This window comes from Thamnophis sirtalis, unplaced genomic scaffold, assembly GCF_051295495.1.
Source record: "Thamnophis sirtalis isolate CommonGarterSnake01/CBP01778 unplaced genomic scaffold, rThaSir2_p1.2 scaffold_5, whole genome shotgun sequence".
NCBI lineage: Eukaryota > Metazoa > Chordata > Lepidosauria > Squamata > Natricidae > Thamnophis > Thamnophis sirtalis.
The window spans coordinates 84,574,810-84,589,132 of record NW_028261385.1 but is presented as its reverse complement, the minus strand read 5'-3'; positions in this window follow the sequence as shown (position 1 = coordinate 84,589,132).

The following is a 14,323-nucleotide window of genomic DNA, read 5'->3' as shown; positions in this document are numbered from 1 at the left end:
TTCAATGGAATGGGAATTTATAATGGGTTTTATTGTGTGTATGGAGAGAGACAGAGAAAGAGACATTTTTCCCCAAAGAATAATCATGTCTGCTACTTGATATTGTCGAACATCATGGTTGCCATTGCTGAAAAGAATTGTTGAAGAACATGGCTGCCATTGCTGAAGAAAAGAAACATTCAGGGTAAGCTGGTGGTTCAGAAATTAGACTATGCAGAAGGGGCCAAGTCCTCAGTGCCACTAAATATTCCTTCGGGAAACTGCCATGTGTGGTACAGGTTTACGATATTTTCTCCTCCTGCCACAGGTTCAAGGGCAATCAAGCAAAGCGGGGGGAAAACTACTGTGTGAATTAGCTTTAGAAAGGCAAAGGCTTCATTCCTTGAATTTGTGTTAATTATTGTTAGAAAGTCATCACTCTTTAATTGTTCATGTTGCCAATTGCCTACTTACATTTACTTGCCTTCCCCCTCCCCCCAGTGTGGAAGTCCATACGGGCAGGAATAGATTGGAACCTGGGAATAATATGTACAAGGCAAATTTTCTTGAGCTGTTTATTTTTATTTATGTGTTAGCTGTTTGTTTTGATTTCTGTGTTCTCTCTCTCAAGATAATAAAGAAGCACTATGGGTTAATAGTGGTATGACAAAATTGAGGTGTTGTGTTCTGTTGCTTGTTGAAATACAACTCCCTGAATTCCTACAGTCACTATAATGATTTGGGGGGGTTCTGGGAGTTGTGGTCCCAACAGGTTTATGAGACATTGGCTAGAGAAGGCTGTTCTCATACATTCATGTTTTTCAAATCTTTATTCCGCCCTTTATTCCAATGTTAAAATATTTAATATTTAAAATAGTATGCTTCTGTGGTGAACTACAACACACGAGGAGCCGATGAGATCTTTAAAAGCCATGAGTAGGATTTAAAACACATCTATAAAAATATGTATCTAAATGTTAGCTCTGATTTTTCCAGGAATGTAAATAGCTTAATATATTGCCTACAGTTGAGATTCTGAAACAATTGCAGTGCATTTCCACTCAATTTCATATGTGTTTTAATTAAATCCATTGGATTTAGAATGTAATAAAATCAAATTATAGGTTGCACTATTTGTTTTCAAATCAGTTCAGCAGCATTTGGACAATTGGTTACCTTATCAGTGGAAGACAAATCAGCAATGCTTGATGTATATTTTCAAATCAGTGAATAGATTTTTGCTATCATGATGGTGTTACATCTGATATGTTTACCTTTGCAGAAGTACTGGCACATCTTTCCCTTTTCAGAGATACCCAAAGTGTCCTGTTATTTGTTGTAGCATAACTTTTTTATGGAGAGGGTTTTAGATTATGGTGTGCCATAGGAACAGTTTGAATACAGACTTAATAATACAATTAACCCATTTGATATGGCCATGGTCATTATACCTAAATACTTCAAATCATGTCATTAAACATATCTGCACATCACCATCTAGCTATTAGAATTGCAGGTTTAGCCCCAATTTCATTGTTAATGTACAGCAGATCACTCAGCAGGGAAGGAAGCAGGAAAAGTATCAAAAGCCACTTGTTTCTCTATCTAAAACAGTGTTTTTCCATACTTGGCAGTTTTAAAAAATGTGGACTTCAACTCCCAGAATTCCCCAGCAAGCACATTAGCTGAGATATTCTGGAAGTTGAGGCCTATTCATCTTAAAGTTGCCAGGTTTGAAAAGAATAGATCTAAAACATTTAGAGCAGTTCAGAAAGAAATTATATAAAAATGAATGAGGACATCTTAAAACAGCTCCACTCAAGTCAAGGTATATTTCCAAAGACAGCAAATTATTTTGGCACATACAGCAGAAAAAAAAACAGAGAAACATCTCACCTACTGTGCCCAAAGTAACTAACTAACCTTAGCTGCCTGAAACACCTGCCACATCCTGTCTCATAACAGCGCCAGGAATTCAAGTTGTTGGATGAGTGAGCATTTACTAGTTTTTGAGCAACCTTGGACACTACAGAATTGCAAAAGACAGGATAATTATATATCTCACACTTTATATTGCTGTGCTCCTTCTGTGAGGTCCAAAATGGAACAAGCATTTCTGAACTCCGGAGCTTAAGGCAATATCAGCATATGCCTACAAAGAAATTTATAAGAATTTGGCAATAAAAGTAAATCCAAAACACTTGAGATACAGATATTAGCATGTCTTCCTATTTCTCCAGAAAAATCTGTAACTGCTTTCAATATTGCTCTACCAAGGCTTAGCTTTTCAGTGAAGTCCCATTCAGAAACAAATGATTGATGAAACAGAACGGTCACGATCCTGGATTACTTCAAAGCCTGATGAGATTTTTAATACACTATATTCATCCCAATATCAATAACATCAGAAAAGAAAGTAGAGGATTCAGGAAACTCACTTACTTTTTCTCCCTAGTAGCTATATATTTCTAGTCTTTATAAAAACTGCAGAATTTCATTAACTCCAAAGCAGATCAGATATGCCTTTCAAGAATGATATAAGTTGTGTAAATCCCTTCTACTTCCATGTATATGGGAGTAATAAACAAAAGAGTGGAAATAGCATTGAATAGCCCATTGAAGACATTTGCATTGATTTCTTCCTTGAAATTATCATGATCTATTAGCAACTGAATTATGAATAATTCTTTTTTTCTTACTCTTTTTTAATGACACTTTTTTCTATTGCTAACCTAATCCTTTTAGGTAGCAGGAGTTTATTTCTGCTGAAATTATTGTCGGGGCAAACTTAATTCCAAATAGCAGATAAGTTTTTCTTCACTTTTTAAATGGAAAACTCACACAGGTTCATAGACTGTTAGAATTCTGTCAGTAATAACCAGTGTTGCATCTGGGGTTAATGGGTAATTGCTAAACCAGACGAGATGAAGCTTCTGTGGCATGAGAATTTCTACTGAAAATTAAAATGGATTAAAACATATTACAATGATGGTTGAAATATCAGATGTTTCCCTGTTTGTTTCCAATTTATTTTCGTAAACATCCATGAGAAATAAGGAAGTGGGCCTATTTCCAATCTTTTTTTCCCCTTCTTTCGCAAGAATCTATTTCTGTATTATGTATTTTCTGTTGATTCAAGAAATGTTCAGTTTAGTTAAGAAACTATACCCATGTGTTTGTTTTTTAAAGCAAGCTATAAAATACATCTGTGAACAATTGTTTGCTTTATTTTATAGTACCTGTTAAGCCAACCAGTTGAGTCTTGTTCTTTGTACACCAGTCAATACACCAAAGTTGAACAGCTGAAACAGAGTAAACCTAGGTGATAAGTAAAGTTATATACCCGTAATGGCGAACCTATGGCACACGTGCCAGACGTGTACTAGGACCCTCTCTGTGGGCAGCACGTTGTCGCCAGCTGGTCTTTTGGTTTCCGGCACGCACATGTGCATTGGCCAGCTGGTCTTAGTGGGTGCTGGAGTGCAAGAAAATGGTCTGAAATGGCCCAGAAAATGGCCAAAAAACATGCAATTTTTCAGGCCATTTTCAGATTATTTTCAGGGTCGTTTTAGGCCGGAACAAAAATGGCCTGAAAAACGGCCAAAAAACAGGAATGCGTGCGCTAGCCAGCTGGTCTTCAGGTTTCCGGCATTTTAGTTTGGGCACTTGGTGCTGAAAAGGTTCGCTATCACTGGTACATATACACAAACACACATGTGCATCTGCACTTACAAAGACACACAACCTCTCACATGCATTTGTAGTACTGTCTCTCACATAACACCATGTTCTCTCCCTGACATCTGCATCAAAACCCAACAAAAAAATACTGCAGTCAGTGTTACGTTTCTCAGTCCAATGAAAATCTGGTTTCAGTGGCAGATTGCAAAAAGAGGAAGTGAAAGGAGGTGAAAAATGGATATAGGAGAAACAACACAGGAGAAAAAGGAGGGCTTTCACCTAGAAATCCTAAACTTTCTGCTCTCTCGTGTTCTTTCTTTTTTCAGAATACAGTGCAATGTTTGTTGTTATTAGTAGAGAAAGTTATCAATCTCAAACTCTCTTCTAGAAGCTGTGGCAGGTGAAACTCCTCCTTCCAAATGAGATTGGTAAGGAGAGAAGGCTAAAAGATAATGGGAAGAATTGGCAAGATTTTCAGGAAGCAGTGCAGAAGGGATGGGGAAAATGGGGAGAGAAAGGAAGGCAAATTAAAAAAGCCATTATGGAAGGCCTGAGTTTCAGGCTGCTGGACTAATATAACCCTTCTGAAGGCACACTTTTTGTGTTCCTTCAAAGACCCTGACAGATCAAATGATAGCAATAGCTCTTAGATTTACACACCACTTCATAGTGATTCACACTGTTCTCTAACCGATTTACAGAGTCACCATCTTGCCACCAACACTCTGGGTCCTCATTTTACCAACCTCAGAAGGATGGAAAGTTAAGTCAATCTTGAGCTGGTCAGGATCAAACTGCTGGCAGTCGGCAGAGTTAGCCTGCAATACTGCATTCTAACCACTGCGCCACTGCATAGATCAAGGTTCTGCATGATGGTCTGTCTCTAATCTGATTCTTCTACTCTTTGAATGGTGTACTCATCCATTACTACTGAGTCTACCCACCTTAATGCTGGTCATCCTCTTCTTTTCTACTCCAAGAAACCTAACCTAATTCATTTTTAGATAAGCTTCCTCAGGAAGGGAGCGTGATTTAGAAAGTCTTTGTAGACAACCATTATTTCAACCTAGCAGCCTCCAGGCTGACTGGTAAGCTAAGTGTCTTCTGCCGTAGCCCCAATTAGGCTGAGAAATATTTCCCTAGTTAAAATAAAAATAACTCACTAACCTACAGGTGTCTACTGTATTCTCTGCTGCAGCGGTCACCAACTGGTGGTCCATGGATCTGCAAGACAATTTTGGTGATCCGCAGAAAAATTATTTGCATTTTTTTATATTGCACTAAATACTATTTATCTTTTTAAAAAATCATATTAGTGGTCTGCGGGATTTAAAATTATGAATTTAGTGGTCCCTGAGATCCAAAAGGTTGGTGACCCCTGCTCTACTGTGTACTGTAAACCATGTGTGTCTAGAGCTTTCCATGTGAAATATTTAACTAAGAGTAGAGTTCTGCACACTATTGGCTGCTTGGCATGTAGTTGGAATAGACAAAATTGTGTAAAGAAAGAGGTTCCTTTTTTTGGTGCCTAAGTGCCCATTCTAGTAGAATTTTTGGAGCCTGTAACTTTTTGGAGAGCAGCAAACGGTCACATTCTGTCAGAAGCTGAATGTCACATTGGACCTTTAGGCACAAGTATTTGAATCTGAAGAGTACTTTGAAGTTGTGATAGTCGCAACTTGTTCCCTTTTGATACTCCTCCCCTCAAACCCCTCCCCCCCAGGCTGGCATTGGATCCTCCCTAATTACACATTCATTATCACAGACTTCATCAAAGCCTTTTGGGGCTGGAAATATTGCAAGACAGTAATTGTAGCAGGCGTGATTGATTGTACACAGGGTTAAAGACCAGATAAATACTGTTGAGAATGTTCTACCATTACTTTAATGATAGAAGGATTAATTATACAACTGGTTGCTAAAGATGATAAGAGGGTATTTCAAAGTCGCCTTGACAATTTGGAAGTCTTCTAACCATTAATTTTAATAACAATAAGCCATTCATGTAATTTAGCAGCGGGAAATAGCAATGGCTGTCTCTTGCTTCTTTTCTTTCTTTTCTTTCCCCCCTGTTTGAATTTACTAGTTACAAAAGATGCTTTCCATCACTGTTGAGATTGACTGTTCCTTTGCTTCACAATTCTCCTTCCCCTCGCAAACATTTTATTTAGATATACAAATCTATAGATATGTTTATGCCGAGCTACATTATCTGGAGGAAAAGAGTTGGGGATTACGTGGGGATTGCTTGAGTGGATAAATGAGTATGTTTGACTCAGAGGACCTGTCGGGGGTTGCGGGAGCTATGGGGGTGGTTGGGGGGACCACGGACACGGGAGGGCTAGCCATCATTGGGGAAGGAGGGCTCGCTACATTACAGAGATCCCTCCTTCCAGCCCTATGAGTCCCACTCCAAGGCCAGATGGCACGAGTAATCAGGACCCTGGTCTCCGGCTGTTGTCGCTAAATGCCAGGTCTGTAGTTCACAAGGCTCCCCTCGTCCGGGACTTAATTTTAGACGAGGGGGCAGACCTGGCATGTATTACTGAAACCTGGCTGGGCCCGGAGGGAGGAGTCCCCCTCGTAGAGATGTGCCCAGAAGGATTTCAGGTGCTTCATCAGCCGAGAGTTCAGGGAAGGGGTGGGGGGGGTGGCTATTGTTATTCGGGAGTCTTTAGCACCTCGTAGGATCCCTGCTCCGGAGCTTGTCGGGTGTGAGTCCCTGCTGGTAAAGTTGGACCTCAAGGGTCAAGTGGGTTTGCTGCTAATGTACCTGCCTCCCAACTGCGTCGCAGCAGCCCTCCCCTCGCTCCTCGAGTCAGTCGCCGAGCTAGCAATTGAGTTCCCCAGGCTCATGGTTCTGGGGGACTTTAATTTGCTTTCGCTCGGTGAACACTCTGATGGAGCGCAGGAGTTCATGGCTTCCATGACAGCCATGGGCTTGACCCAGGTAATTCGGGGCCCAACCCATTCAGCGTGTCACATGCTCGACCTCGTATTCCTCTCGGAGCAGTGGACTTGTGATCTTGGTCTGAGGGGTAATGAGATCGTACCCCTGTCGTGGTCAGACCACTGCCTACTGAGGCTTGACTTCCGGAGGCCAAACCCTCACTGTAGGGAGGAGGAGCCGACCAGGTGGTTCCGCCCCAGGCGACTTATGGACCCTCTGAGGTTCCAGACGGAGCTTGGGGTTATTCCTGATACTCTCGCCCACAGTTCGGCGGAGACTCTGGTTGCTGCCTGGTACTCGGCGGCATCGGAGTCTCTCGACCGGATTGCGCCACTACGGCCCCTCCAGGTCGGCGGATCCCGGAGACCTCCTTGGTTCACCGAGGAGCTCCGGGAGAAGAAGCGCCGGAGGAGACGCCTAGAGCACTTGTGGAGGTCCGATAAGTCCGAATCGAACTGAGCACTTCTGACAACATGCACCAAGGATTACATCAGAGCATTGAGGGCAGCCAAAAGAACACACATCACTACCTTGGTTGCGTCCGCTGAGTCCCGCCCAGCCGCCCTGTTTAGGATTACCCGCTCCCTCCTAAATAGGAGGGATGTGAGGGACCCCCTACAGGGTAAGGCTGAGGACTATGCCCAGTTCTTAGCGGACAAAGTTGCTCAGTTTCGGTCGGACTTGGACTCCACCTCTGCAGATCCAGCCGAGACACAGGGTGATAGCTTGGCAGACCATCTCTGGGTTGAGTTTCAGGATGTTACCTCTGGGGATGTGGACAAGGCCATACGAGCTGTGAGCGCCTCCACCTGTATACTGGACCCGTGTCCCTCCTGGCTGGTTGCCAACAGCAGTGAGGTGACACTCGGCTGGATCCAGGCGGTTGTGACCGCCTCCCTTTGGGAGGGGCACTTCCCCGCCGTACTTAAAACGGCGGTGGTGAGACCCCTCCTGAAGAAACCATCCTTGGATCCAGCCGTTTTAAACAATTATCGTCCTGTCCCCAACCTCCCCTTTGTTGGGAAGGTTGTTGAGAAGGTGGTGGCCTTCCAGCTCCAACGGTCCTTGGAGGAAGCTAGTTACCTTGACCCCTTCCAGTCCGGCTTCAGACCTGGTTACAGCACAGAAACCGCTTTGGTCGCATTGACCGATGATCTCTGGAGAGCCAGAGATGGAGGCCATGTGTCCATCCTGGTTCTCCTTGACCTCTCGGCAGCTTTCGATACCATCGACCATGGTATCCTTCTGCGACGACTGCGGGAGGTGGGGGTGGGCGGCACTGTTTTGCAGTGGTTCTCCTCCTACCTCTCGGACAGGTCGCAGTCAGTGTTGGTCGGGGGGCAGAGATCGTCCCTGAGGCCCCTAACATATGGGGTGCCACAGGGTTCGGTCTTATCCCCCCTACTATTCAACATATACATGAAACCGCTGGGCGAGATCATTTGGAGGCACGGGATAAGATACCACCAATATGCGGACGATACTCAATTGTATCTGTCCGCCCCGTGCCAACTCAATGAAGCGGTGGACGTGATGAACCGGGGCCTTGAGGCCGTTAAGAACTGGATGAGTGTTAACAAACTGGTACTCAACCCAGACAAGACCGAGTGGCTGTTGTGTTTTCCTCCCAACAATTTGGCCAGTGTTCCACCGCTCAGGCTGGGGGGTCAAATTTTACACCCCTCAGATAGGGTTCGTAACTTAGGAGTCCTCCTGGACCCACAGCTGACTTTTGACCATCATTTGTCAGCTGTGACCAGGGGGGCATTTGCCCAGGTTCGCCTGGTCCGTCAGTTACGACCCTACCTGAACCGGGAGGCCCTCGCAACAGTCACTCGAGCCCTTGTGATCTCTAGGCTGGAATACTGCAATGTGCTCTACATGGGGCTGCCCTTGAAGTGCATCCGGCGACTGCAGTTAGTTCAGAATGCAGCTGCGCGAGTGATAGTGGGCGTACCGCGGTTCGCCCACATAACACCCATCCTCCGCGAGCTGCACTGGCTACCTGTTGACCTCCAGGTGCGCTTCAGGGTACTAATGACCACCTATAAAGCTCTCCATGGTAGTGGATCTGAGTACTTGAGAGACCGCCTCCTGCCGATTACCTCCCTCAGACCAATTAGATCGCACAGATTGGGCCTCCTCCGAATTCCATCCGCCAGTCAATGCCGACTGGCGACTACGCGGAGGAGAGCCTTTTCTGTAGCAGCTCCGACCCTGTGGAACGACCTCCCCGTCGAGATTCGCACCCTCACCACCGTACAGACCTTCCGCACAGCCCTTAAGATCTGGCTATCCCGTCAGGCCTGGGGATAAGTTCCTAATTCGCCCCACCCGAGTGTTGAATGTTGAATACAAGTTGTGTTTTTATTGTCTTATTTTATTCACCTATTGTTTTTGTTTTTGTATTTGCACCCCCCCCTTTTTTGATTGTAAGCCGCCCTGAGTCCCCTCAGGGAAAAGGGCGGCCTATAAATTCCAATAAAATACTAAAAAAAAATAAAAAATCAGTGATGGTGAACTTTGAAACTCAATGTCAAAAATTTGGAAAACCCTTAATTTGGCCCTGCTGGTATGTCTCTCAAGCACACACGTCCCGGGCCACTCTTTACCCCTTACACCAGGGGTAAAGTTTGGACTGGTTCGCATGAACCAGTAGTAAAAAAAAATGCTGCTGATTCGGGTGAACCGGTATTTCCGACAATCAGCTGTGATGCACGATTTATATTAGCTAGAATTGTCAGATTTCCTACTTTCTAGCTAATCTAAATTGCATGGCACAGCAGATTCTCCCCCCCCCCCCCGGTTCTACTTACCTTTGCAGATTCGGAAGGCTTCAAAATGTTCCTTTTTTAGCGCTGCATGGGCATACCTCATGCATTGGGTAGTAGACTCATAGACTCACTGAACTGGTAGCAGACTTCAGAGGATTTCACCGCTACCTTACACCACCACTGCCACTGAATAAGACTTTCCCCAAGGTGTGTGGCGTTTGGGGAACAGCATGGCTATCCATGCCCACCCAGCATTCCCCAGGATCTGCTGGGCACTGCTCACCCACAAATGGTATTTGTTTTTTGTTAACATCAGTGGCACACCTGGACGTGTTCCAGATTGCACAAGGCCTTTGTTCTTCAAACGGCTTTGGATGATGCGCTTTCACAACCTCTGCAGCCTCTGAAAACCACACAAATGTGCACCCTGTTCTCACGCGATTTTCAGAGGTCAGGCAAGAGCACACCCCATTCTCACGCAGCCTATGAAAATTGTGCCAGAAGGAGGCATGCTTTCAAAAAAAATAGTTGTTACATGTTGGTGTCACCCAAACCATTATGGTGTATGAAAGAGGACACACCTGTTATAGATTCACCATCATTGGCTTATACTGGCTTATATTCCACTATGTATCTGGTCTGGTTTGCATCACTGCAGCCCATTGCATACGGTAGTTTTCTAGATGAAAATGAAAATCAACTGCAAAATATTTTGTTAAATATTTTGCCTTTCATTTTGGTAATGCAGGTGATAGATTACAAAAGGAACACTGATTGATGGGAACCAAAATGAGAATCACTTAATGATAGAGAAAATGCTCAAGAAACAGGCAACCAATCTTTAGAAAGAAAAGAAATCATCAAGTCCTTTGATAACAAAGCAGTAGGGATTATTTTGCTTACAGGCTGGATGACTCAGTGTTAATTCAGATGATATTATTGATTTATTTATTTCAATTTCTATAGCCACCCATCTCAGGCAATGGCTCCGAGTGGTTGTGTTTTTAACTAGTTTAAAAGTTTTCTCATGTGCCGATACATCTTTCCTGACACTTTAGCCAACCTAAGCATTTTTTTTACCCATAGCTTCCAGTGCCTGTTTCAAAATCTGAGAAAGGCAGAATCAAAACTTAACAAAACAGTATAACGTTGTCACGTTTGTAACTGTTAAGTAATCTTTGCTTGGATGCTAGCTGGTTTATCACTATATTGGAGAGTATATAGTGTATGCAAAGCAGTATTTTATGATAACTTTTCCTAATTCTGTTATTAGAAATTTACAGGGGGGGGGGAAGTGATTTGATGATCTATTTGAGAAGAGGGGATGTCTGTTACATCCAAATATCTGTTAAATATGGTTTATCATTATTTGCATTAATTTCATGTCAGTATAGGTCATTAGTGGCCTTATCTAATGAGATAATTGACAAAAATGACATTATATACAGTACATAGCCATATAATGAAACAAATGTGTTCCGCAAATGGTGCAATTTGCATAAATTATCCAGACTACTTTATGTACACATTTTTGTACATTACATTTAATTATGCTAAATTGGGGTCTGTTAAACTTTAATAATAAATGGGTTTTGGACATAGCAGCCGCTACTAGTTACTTCTAGAAGCTAATTCATCATGAGACCACTTCTCTTGAGTTGCTTAGGACCAAGGGTTTAAACAAAACAGGTAATTTCCTTCTTTAAATGAACTTCCCTTGTTCCATCCATCTCAGTCTTACTGTACTAACAAGCATTAACTCTCCAAGGCAGCGTTTCTCAACTTTTGCAACTTTAAGATGAATTGACTTCAATTCCTAGAATTTCCCAGCCAATATTGCTTGAAGTCCACACATCTCAAAGTTGCCAAGATTGAGAATTCCTCCAGGCTCTCCAAAATTGCTAAGAGATGCCAAGGTCTGGACATGTTTTACATCACTAGGTCATGGTCTGTTCTAGGACTCGTTGTCTCAGTGGAGGGTATTTCTGCATTCTGTACAAACGTGGGTGATGTAAAGAGCTGTACTGTACTGTACAGAACCTTTATATCCTTTCCCAGATTTCATGAGTTCAAACAATAGTGTGAAAAGGATAGCATCAGAGGTGATAAGCCATCCTATTTAGGCACATTTTTGAGGCCGGGTGTATGTGCATAAGGTGCACTCACAAGCAAGGTACATGCGTGGAAAGCCAGGCACATGCGTGGAGCGAGCACATGTGCATGTGGCAAACCAGTGGTAACAAAATATGAAATCCACTACTGGATAGAATGGATTTATTTATTTTTATTCTGTTCATTGTATAGTTGTTGCAGCAAGATATAGGAAACTTTGGTACAGATTAATGCTCTTGTTACATACATCACTCTAGTACATGTACCTGATACACATTTATACATATTGATTTACATACCTATATACTTTTATACATATGGACTTCCTGGTCTCTTTTGTGGAAGAGGAAACTTTAAGCAAGTGTTGAAAAATCACCAAGCATTTGCATTGTAATTTCTCCTTTCCTAGAACAAAATAAGAAACTTTATACATCTCAGGTCTGAATTGTAGATTTGGAAGTACATACTCAATTAGTATCGTGATGTTTTACTGCCCTGATTTTTTTTATTTAGCAACAGTACTTACTGAGATTGTGGCCATTTTTGAGAGAGAGAAAAACCACACTAGTCTGTAAATGCATTACCTTCAAAATGTTATGTATGTGATTGGCTTCGAGAAGTTCTCTGAATGAGAGAAGAATTTTCTGTACCTTTCACAGCTACCCTGAACAAGATCACTGCTGAGGCCTCCATGCCTAATTGTTTGGCACCTTACATTGCAGATAGAAGGTTTGGGTTCTCCCACACACACTTTTTTTCATATGTAATACAAGCAGATACTTGTATAACATATAACAGGAATCTTTCAGGGTTGGGAGCTAGCTCATAGAAAAGAAAAGTCCTTAACAGAATCAACTGCCAAAACATGCTGATTGCATAATATGCAAAATGGTAAAGAGAAAATTCATGCCTCTCATACAAAGGATGCGCTTTCCATTTTATATCAGCTGATGCAGAATGTAGCTGCACGGGTAGTAAAGGGTGCCAGATACATGGCACATGTAAGACCACAACTACGTGAGCTGCATTGGTGACCTATATATGTTTCTAGGTGCAATTCAGGTTGCTGATTGTCATCTTTAATGCCCTTCATGGCTTGGAACCGGGTTATCTTTTTCCTCCCAAGAGTTTCTACCTGTCCATTTTGATCTAGAAGATTGGCCATGAGTGTCGACTCGTAAGGACGAGAAGACAAGCCTTTTCTGCAGTCACTCTGCTCTGTGAAATAGCCTCACCTCAAAGATTAAGATGAGTTTATTTACTTTATTAGCCTTTCCTAAAATTTGAAAAACCTGGCTGTGTTTTTAACCCTGGGGAACTGAATGTGCTAAGGGCTTTATTGTTAACTGGCCATGTATCTTGGCTGCTGTGTATATTTATTTTGGATGTTTTTAAATAGTTTTTTATTGTTTTAAAATTGTTTTATTGCTTTAATTGTAGTATATTTTTTGAATTATAAGTCAAAGAGGACACGGTGGCTCAGTGGCTAAGACTCTGAGCTTGTCAATCAGAAAGGTCGGCAGTTCGAATCCCTAGCACCATGTAACGGAGTAAGCTCCCGTTACTTGTCCCAGCTTATGCCAACCTAGCAGTTCGAAAGCATGTTAAAATGCAAGTAGAAAAATAGGAACCACCTTTGGTGGGAAGGTAACAGTGTTCCGTACGCCTTTGGCATTTAGTCATGCCAGCCATATGACCACAGAGACATCTTCAGACAGCACTGGCTCTTCAGCTTTGAAATGGAGATGAGCACTGCCCCCTACAGTCAGAAACAACTAGCACTTACGTGCAAGGGGAGCCTTTACCTTTACCTTTAGGTAGTAACCATGACCTTGAATCTATTTGGAAACCACTGGTAACTAGTGTAGCTTCTTTAACAGAGGTCTAATGTGTCAATATCACATCCAACTACTGAGTATGGGCACTGCTGCATTCTTCCATACCTAGTAGGAACTTGGTAGAGAACACAAAGATGTGGGCCTCTTGTGTATGAACACATTTCCTGGTTCTTCAAATATGTGAAAGGAGCTACCTCAGTTGCTAGAAAATGCAGGATCTTTCTTCCTTCCCTGTAGGACTAGCAGAGCATTTTGGCAGTGAGGGGTTTTTGTCTCAGTAATTATGAAAGTATGATAGAATAACCAGATACTGCCAGCCTGTGTCCCCCTATCAATGAAAAAGCGAACATAAATCTTCTGCCAAATTGGGTAGGATCTCGCCTGAGTATATGGGGGTCCGTATTTTAATTGCAGGAGTTGGTTTGGTAATTGATACCTGAGGGATTCATTTAGCTAGTTGGAATTTTAATCACAAGCTGGAAATGCTTATTTACCTCATTGCTTTGAAAGGGAACATTTACTCTTTGATGCTCTTTTCCCAAATTTATGGTTTTATTTTATTCCAGAAGCACAGAGGATTGCATAAGTTGTGTCTTAAAATAGATAAATATGATAATATTGCAAGACTTGAGCGCTAGCTGTGCACTGAGGCTATTAGCTGACTGACTAATAGGTTGCTCCCATTATGCAAAGTCTGGTTGTCACTAAGAAACGAATATTCTTTTCCTCCTTAAAAAAAGACTGTCCTGTTTTGTAGATATTCAATGTATCTCCTTTTATGTTTCCTGGAGAATTCTTTTCTTTGAGTAGAAGAGCAAGCTGTGTCATCTAGAAGAATTTGAGAAAAAGGAAATAGCCTTTTGATTTACAAGAACCAATTGCTTAATGCAATTTTAGTGATTGCTTTGACTTTGTAAGAAATGGCTGTACATTTGAAAGAGCCTCTGAAGAATTTCATTTGGAAATAACATTTACCATTAACCACAAAG